We start from the raw sequence: 8,855 nt of genomic DNA, 5'->3' as shown, positions 1-8,855 counted from the left end.
GCCTCCTCGCCGGCCGCCTCGTCCACCCCGGGAATCTGGATAGTCCAGGGGTTTTAGCGCCCTTGTGCTGTCGGTGAATCAGGAACCGGGGGTCCCAGAATCCCGAGCCAGGCCAGCAATCCGCCACATGGCGCCATCCCGTGGAGTCTCCTCCGCAAGGTAAAAAAGATTAAGTCCCGGGAGGGGGCGCTCGAGGCCACAATTAGTGGTCCCCGAGTACCCGAGTTCCCCGATGATCTACGAAGTCTAAGTGCCGAGAAGAAAGTGCCCGGGAAGGTATACGGTGGCCCCCGAGCACCTGAGTCCCCCGACGGTCAGGAAAGCTAAGTACCGGGAGAAACGTACCCGAGGTCGCGAGCGGCGGCCCCCTGGGCACCCAAGTATCCCGAGGATCCACTGAAGGAAGTTTCGGGAGAGAGTGCTCGGGGCTGCGTGCAGCGGCCCCCGAGCACTCGGTCCCTCGAGGATCCGTACAAGCGTGCCCGGGAGAGAGTGCTCGGGGAGGTGAACGGTACCCCCAAGCACTCGGTTCCCCGAGGACCAAGAAGGGCATTCTCAGGAGAGTGTGCTCGGGGAGGTGAATAGTGACCCCAGAGCACTCGGTTCCCCGACGACCCAGAGAGCCCCCTGACAGTGGCCCCCGAGGGGCCCACTAATGAGGTGTCAGCCAGTCAAAGGCCCAAGGCCGCATTTAAAGAGCGCGCGTGGCCTGTCACCTCCAACTGCTCCCGCCACGCTCGGTGTCAGTTCCTGCCACATTCTGGCAGAAGGGCGTGGGGTCATTGAATGCACGGGTCCCATCCCGTGCCATCCGGCCCGTCTCAGGATAACATCGTAAGGGCCAAGGCGTTCCGTCTGCCACGTTGCTGTGGCAAGAGAACAAGACAGGGCGGGCACACCAGGCCGCTCCGCGGCTGCCTGGTGGGCCCTCTCCACGGCGCCCGTTGCCAGTGCATTTATGGTGACGGATGACCGGGCGTGGGACGCATTTTCCACCCCCGGTCACTTCGTATAGATGCTATGATGACACCCTTTCTATTTATGGTATCTTGGAACTCGTGCCCTCCTCCCGTTCGGGGCATGCTACTGCCGGCGGGTATTTAAAGCCGCCGGCCGCACGGACACGAAAAAAAAGATGGAGAAGGAGAGAACGAAAAAGAATTTTTCTTTCAGACAAAAGGGAGAGCTCTCAGGGGAAAAAGGAGTCTTTGGCTGAAGAAGTTTTCGAGGTAGCAAAGAGAAGCGCAGACCGAAGAATAAGGAGCCCCAGGCTCTAAGATAGACAGACATTCTTGTAACCAGCAACATCCTTGAGGGACATTCTCAAGGCATTTATAGTATCCATACAGGAGTAGGGTGTTACGCCTCCGTGCGTCCTGAACCTGTCTAAACACCAGCGCATTTACTCCATTCCGCATTAGATCATTCCACCCCACGGGCCATCGTATTCATACCCATTTATTTCTCCGACGAACATATTCAGGATCATCCCCCCAACCGAATCTCTAAAAAGGGGTCCCCCAGGATCCCTACGACAGGAGTTAACCCTCCGACAGTAGTGAAATAACAAAATACTTGAGGAAATATAGCTTTCAGCGCAAGACTAAGCTGACATTTTATTAGCAATGAGAGTTTGTTAAGTCAAGCACTTCTACAAAATAGGCTATCACTATCGGTTCAAAATTGGCATCATTGTTGGTTTTGGAACAGGCGGTGAATTAGCGGTAGTGATAATCCAGATTATCACTACTAGAACTGGCAGTGAAAATAAGTAACATTGTCGGTTCATGCCTTGAACCGGTGGTGATAACCCAACTATCGATGATTAGTGAACCACTGATCGTATGAACTTGTAGAAGAGATAGTGGATGATTCAAGTAGACGAATTAAAGAGCACACATATAGGTTTTTATATAGATTCAGGCCTCCATTAGGATAATAGATATACATCATGTTTCCTTTGTATTGATCTCTGAGGCTGTTACAAGGAGGTGCGTGGCTAGCCTAGGTAGCTTTAACGTAGTTCGGCGACTTTCTTGTGCGTAGTCAAAGAAGATCTAACTGTGAAAGGCTTGCAGAGCTTCTGTAGGTAGATGATGGCTTGTGTCTTGGCTTCTAATAACTTGTGCTAAATTGTCCTCCGTAGAGTCCTCAGGCTCCGTATATATAAGGGGTGTGTCATACATCATCTAGAGTTTTTTTCCCATTCTTGAAGATAAACCTCCCTATTTTTGAGATATTTTGGGTGCCCACAGGCAGTTTTTATTTATCTGGGGATCCCTTTTCCAGAGATAAAGATAAATATATGCACTATGAGGTGTCCAGATATGGTAGTTACATACTAGTTATTATCAAACCATCCACCAGTATGTGAAATGAGGCTTTGACGAGTCAAATACTTGGTCATCAAAGGTAAAAAGTTTGGCTAACTGTGCCATCGAGTAGGACTCGAATGCCTGATTAGGATGATGCATCCAACTGGTTTCTTGGGAATCTTAGATCATTTATTTGGGGTTCTGAATGCCATCGAGTTTCCAAGCGAGCTCGAGAAGGTATTCCATTTGTGTAGGATTTATGAGTCACCTAAAAAAAATATCATCCTATTCTTGCAAAAGGACGGGGAAGATAAGATTTGTTGTTTACCGGTTTTGAAAGTTGGATCGTCATAGTGGAGATTTCAGGTAGTGGTGAGAATCTTTTTCCTCACCGGAGGTCATGATTGTGCTAGGAAAACATACGTGCATGATGGCGCAATGCGCATAATTCCCTGGGTTACTGCTCCAACTACTCCTACATGCGTCTATCATTAAATGCGTTGTGATGGCAAAGCAGGAGATCGTGGACTCCAGTCATGCCACGAGTTAGTTGAAGAGCCATTTTTGAGAGCCGCCGCCATGTATAAAAGCAGACGGGGAGCCCACTCAGCGTGCACCCTTCCATTGTCTACCTGCTGTCATCTCTTCACGCCTCTCTCTTTTTTTTTTGCCTCCAAAAAACCCTAAAAACCATCTACTTGTGATTCCTCCAACACCATGGGCCAAAACAAGATCGAGAAGGTGGAGAGCTCCGCTGCTGGCATGGTGACGAGCGCGAACCTAGCCTGGTAGGAGTCTGATATTTCAGAGGAGGCCTTGGTCAAGGTGGAGCATGATGAGGTAATCCCTTCTTGGGCATTAATCACTCGTGTGCTAGCGGTAGGGCAGACGACCCCAAGTCCGGACACTACCTGGACCATAGTTTTCCTTGATTTCTTCTGTTACAGTTTCTACTTTCCCCCTTCCGGCTTCTTCCTTGAGGTGCTCGCTTTCTATGGCCTTGAAATCAACCACCTCAACCCCAACTCCATTATTACGCTTAGCATTTTCTCACATTTGTACAAGGCCTTCCGGGTATGTGCCTGTCCCTTGACCTCTTCAGGTATTTCTACCTCTTGAAGGGGTTCCAGGGCAAGGTCGTCGGTGGCACCGAATTTTGCCTCCATGAGGGAAAGATGGCAGAGTACATTAATTTTCTCGCTAAGAGTTCTTGGTCAAGTGGTTCTATCGCCAACCCAACCTGCTGGGACTTCCTTATCGGGGCCTAGCTTCACTGCCAAGGGCTACGTGGACAGAGGAGCTAAAGGAGACCTCCATCCACTGGACTCTCATAAACGAGATTCGGTATCTAAAGGAGAAAGGGTTGACAGTGTACAACGCTGCCAGGGATTTCATCAAGCATCGCCTGAGCCCACTGAAGTTGAGGATCTCTAGCACTTGGTAGCTCACAGCCAAGATGGACCCAACCCGAGAAGGTAAGACATGTACCTATCGATCCTAAGTAGCAATTTAGGGAAGTTGCGAACTCGTTTCTTATGAATTGTCTTTGTTGTTTTTGCAAATCTACTACCAAAGGTAGTGGACCAGAGGACCAATCTCCTGTTTGACTCAGCCCCCGAGTCTGGCTGCTCGAAATCCCGATACTCATCGTAGAAGTGGAGGTCGATGCTCAAGAGTAGATCTCGTCAGTAAGTCTCACGAACCTTCTCATTTTCTTAATTTATCTTCTTTTTGAGTAGTCGTAAACCATAGTCGTGGTTGTCGTAAATTATGAAGCTCCCTGGGTGAGGGTAGCCTGACCCGAAAGCCAAGAATACTGTTGTTCAGGATGTGGACCCAAATGAGTTCCAGATCACGGGGACCAAAGGCCAGGAAGCCGTGGTGGCGGTGCCACGTTGCATGCATCATCCTATGTCGGTGGCAGGCACTGGATGAGGACGACCTCTTCATAGATATTGAATCACCAATCGATGACTCCATTTTGCCAATGCCACCTACTTCACTTGCATAACTCGAGGCCCAAGGCACAAACCCACCTCCTACGGATCCAGTGATAGCTCAGACAGCCGAAGATCCGATCCTAGCTATGACCACAGGGGATCCGACAACGACTTGAGCACTCGGAGTATTGACTCTGACTTAGGTAAGTTATGCATTTAGCCAAAGCTTTTGCAACTGTGATATTTTACTCTAAGTATGTTTAGGCACTCATCATCATGGGCATGTCGAGTGCCATGAACCTTACCATGCTAGAGAAGGGGGTAGGGGGAGGCGACCCTGATAAGGCAGCCAAGATGTCGGCTTCCATACCGGTCCTGCTAAGACCCTCACTGGCCAGAAAGTGACCTAGGTACATATTTGTCGCTATAGACATCTTTCCTATGTTGATAGGAGCATATGGTTTAGACTCTTCTTCTCACAGGTTGCTTGAAGTGGTGCTTCTACCCCCCAAATCTCAACCTCCTCATATCATTGACACCACCTCCTCTGAGGTAGATGAGAGCAAGCCCGGCGAGTCCCCGGCATTGACTGCCAACAACCAGGAAGTGGAGGTCACCGCACCAGAGGTCACAACACCCTCGATACTCATGAAAGGGATGTAAGGGCTTCCTATGGATATGACTTGAAGGGAGGTTGTTCAAGGAATGATGGGTCACCACCAGGACCTAGTCTTCAACTATTTTAGGGTAAGCATTTGCCTGTAAGTTAGCCTCTTGGTTCATGAAATGGTAGGTACTGACCTAAGGTTTTGTATTTGTTTGAGAAGCTTTTGGGTAAGCTCCACAATGACACTGATAAGGCTACTACCTGAGTAGTCAAACTTGAAAAGGTGGCCACCAAGCTGCGCCACCAGTTCTCCCAGGAGGTTGCTGATAAGGAAAAATCATGCACAAAACTAGAGGGCCGGACAAAAGGTAAGACTCCAACAACTTTGATGCACCACCTCTTCACCTTATCACTCTAAACATGATGCTCTGCAAAACTCTCTCAGACCCGAGAAGCCATGGTCTAGGAGGAGGCCCAAATGAATGTTGTCTGACAACAGTTTACCGCAACTCTTAATATCTTCCAGGAGGTGCTCATCGAAGTTAGGATCAAGGTGGAGCCTACTAGAGATGGCGATGTAGTTTGACTGGTCGCTCGTGTGACCAAGCTTGCTGAGGCCTACGAGAGGCTCCACGAGAAGGTAACCGAGCACATCTCGAGCAGAGCCAAGCAGGACATGGAAGAAATGGTTTCCTTTGTGCTAGCCATCCTGAAGGCACACTACCCGAACATCAACACCGACATTCTCCAAGAGGGCTTCACAGAGGAGACAGATAAGGAGTCAGTGCAGAATGTAGAGGAAGTGTTTGGGGGCGGCTGATGCTTTTGTGGCTGCGATGGACTTCGGAGTTGGGTCCTCACTGTAGAATCTTTGCCTTGTAATCTGTAATAAAGAACTTGGTAGCTTGTTAGACTTGTAGGAATTTTTCATCTTAAATGCTTTTGCATTTGATGGGAGTTCTCAATGCTAGACCCATTCGACAGCATATCATGATTTTCTTACTTGGTTCTTCCTTCATTAGTCTAGGACGCGTTAGAACCTAGTCGGAGTGCTTATTATGGCCGACCTTAGGTCCACTTGAGTGGAAGATATCATAGACCCTAGTCACTCGTGGGACGCGATAAGGAGCCTTTTCACAAACCTAAAGTCGCAAATTAATGATCATTCCCTTCTCATTAGAATCAGCTTTCTGAATGTACACAATATGTCATTTTCGGTTTCCAGTACTAGGTACTTATTAAGCCCCTGACTATCTGTCCGGAAAGATGTTATGGGTAGGTAGTCTTAATAGAAAAATGTAATTAAGTGAAGAGAGATCATATTGTCTTTAGATCGAGAAAAGCTTTTCGCTGCCTCGGGTGCGCGCGTGGCATGAAGGACACAAGATGTGACTTATCCCGTTGTCGGACATTAGGATGCACGAGAAGACAAGTAAGGAAGAAAAAGAATTCAAGTGACTTTCATGGCAATCTGATCTTTATTACTATGAAGGTACTCTTAGTACTTACACTCGGGACTTACAGAACTAATTGATGACCAACGAGCAATTGTAGACCTAATACCTTAAACCTAAATGATACATACTAAATTAAGATGATAAGCAGGGACCCTATTACTTCAGTGGTAGCGTAGCACTGTTACACGGGTTTCAGACTAGTCGTGGAACCAAGCCCCCGGGTTTCTTGGTTTGCGTCTCAAGGTGCTGTGGTCGCGGTCATGACTAAGGCTTCTCGTTCACTTTGATCCTTGAGCTCTTGGGTTCCTTACCGGGTTAGTGTTGAGATGCTATATCGAGACTCCGCTTGTCACAGTGGAGACCTAGCTTAGGACAACCCCGGATGATGATGACCCCTTCGGGTCCCAGGATGTTCACGCACTGGTAATCGTAATGTGCGACGGCTATGAACTTGGCCAAAGTTGATCGTCCCAAGAAAGCATTGTACACCGTCTCGAAGGAGACCACATCGCACATAACCTTTTCTATCCGGAAGTTGTCATGATTCCCGAAGGTAACATGGAGTGATATCTGGTCGATGGGAGTGGCAAATGAACCAGGTAAAATACCATGAAAGGCTTGCGTAACTGGCTTGATGGTAGATCGGGAGATCTACATCTCTTTGAGTAAGTTCATGGAAGTCCCTCCTTCGATAAGCACTCGAGAGACCTTGCAGTTGTTGATCGTAGGCTCGACCACTATCTAGAAGTGACCTAGTCGTACAAAGTTCTCTGGGCAGTTGTCCTGGCCAAAGGAAATCTCAACGTTCGACCACTTAATAGCCTGGCAACCCTTGGGGATGATACCTAAGACTTCTTGAGCCACCGTCTTGTACTGTCGCTTGGACTCATAGGATGCGGAACCACATAATATGTGGTCAATAGTCCTCTCATCCAACTAGCAAGACATCAGATTTGAGTCATCTTCGCTGCTACTGGAGCTGGAATCCTTGCTTTATTTGTTGACCTGGGTCTTCTTTCCCTTGGCTACTTTTTTGATCTCCGCTTTGAACATCTTCTTCTAGAGGCAGCACTCGTGAAGGCTATAATTGTCGGTCTGGTGGAGGTTGCACCAAGGCATACCGTCACATTTGTCGAAGCTTGGTGTAAAGCTCTTGCCCTGAGATGAACCAGAACGCTTGTCAGGATGGGTGTCGGGCAGATATGCAAAAAATTCATCAGATTTAGCTTTCTTGCCCTTACCACCCGTGGGGTTCTTATTGCACTTGATCTTGACTACATAGTTGTCCAACCTGGGATGGGGGTTCTTGATGCCCTGAGCCTTCTCCTTGACGAAGAGGAGCGCTTCTTCGGCCTTGGTGGCCATGTTGACGATCTTCTTGAGCTCTTTGACCATCTAGGGCTCCTTTCGGGCGACATATCCAATACATCATTGGCTCTTAACCCTCTGAGTGAAAGCTTGGATGACATCATAGTTGCTGATGTTGAGGATAGTGTTCCGGGTGTTACTGAAGAGATGCACAAACTCACGCAAGGTTTCTTTCTCCGTCTGCTCGCAATGGTAGAGATCATTTTTTGTGCCAGAGCGAATGTACGTTCTCTAGAAGTTAGCTCTAATTATATCACAAACTTGCTCCCTTGAGTAGATTGTTCCTGTCGATGATTGGTAAGAAATGTTCTGGCTGCCCCCTCAAGGGCATTGGAGAGGTAATTTTCCAGTACCTTCTCATCCCCATCAACAGTATGGATAGCTGTGGTATAGATCTGGAGGAACTCAACGGGATTCATGCACCCATTTTACTTCTCAGTCGACCTAGGGTGGAACCTTGCTGGCCAGCTCACGTTTCGTAGGTCTAGAGAGAAGGCCAGATATCCGTTGATGGCACCTTGATTGGTCCCGTCAGCCTAGGGTGTTTTATCCATGGGGGTGGGAGATCAGCCCCGGCTAAAGTGGTGCCGAGATATCCTTTGATTGGATTGTCAAGGGGCGGTCGATGCCTCCTCGGGGGTCCTCAAGTGTCTCCACTGGTCGATAACCTCACAAAAGTCATTGACCGGATGACCTCTGACCGGCGAGGTTCTGTGACAATTAGTTGGTTGGTTGTCATATTGGGACACCTTGTTTTGGGATTATGTCTCTTTGAGTTTGATCCTTCTTGAGAAGGGGTGTTCCGTGACTTCCCTCGATTAGAGCAATTCCCGGCAAGGGCCAGATGGGAATTCTCAGTTCGGATGTGAATCTCCTTTGTCATATCATTCATCGAGTTCATTCAGGCCTTACCAGTAGGGGTTGTCACTGTGGTCGGAGGGCGCATGAGGGCCTCCTATAGAAGTAGAAGTCTCTGCGCTATTTTAGATCTATAGCGTGGAGCCCCCTACTGATAGTCAGGAGACGGTAAACCGTGTGCTCCATTAGGGTTTTGGTTCTAGGGTGGTGTGGCTAATGGAGGCTGGCTGTCACCCAGAACTAGAGCAGGAGGGATCTACGTGTTTACAGGATTGTCACATGATTGACCTGATCATCACCCCTTCCTTCG

This window comes from Phragmites australis, chromosome 19 (genome assembly GCF_958298935.1).
Source record: "Phragmites australis chromosome 19, lpPhrAust1.1, whole genome shotgun sequence".
Classification (NCBI taxonomy): Eukaryota; Viridiplantae; Streptophyta; class Magnoliopsida; order Poales; family Poaceae; genus Phragmites; species Phragmites australis.
Note: the sequence above shows the minus strand (reverse complement) of the source record.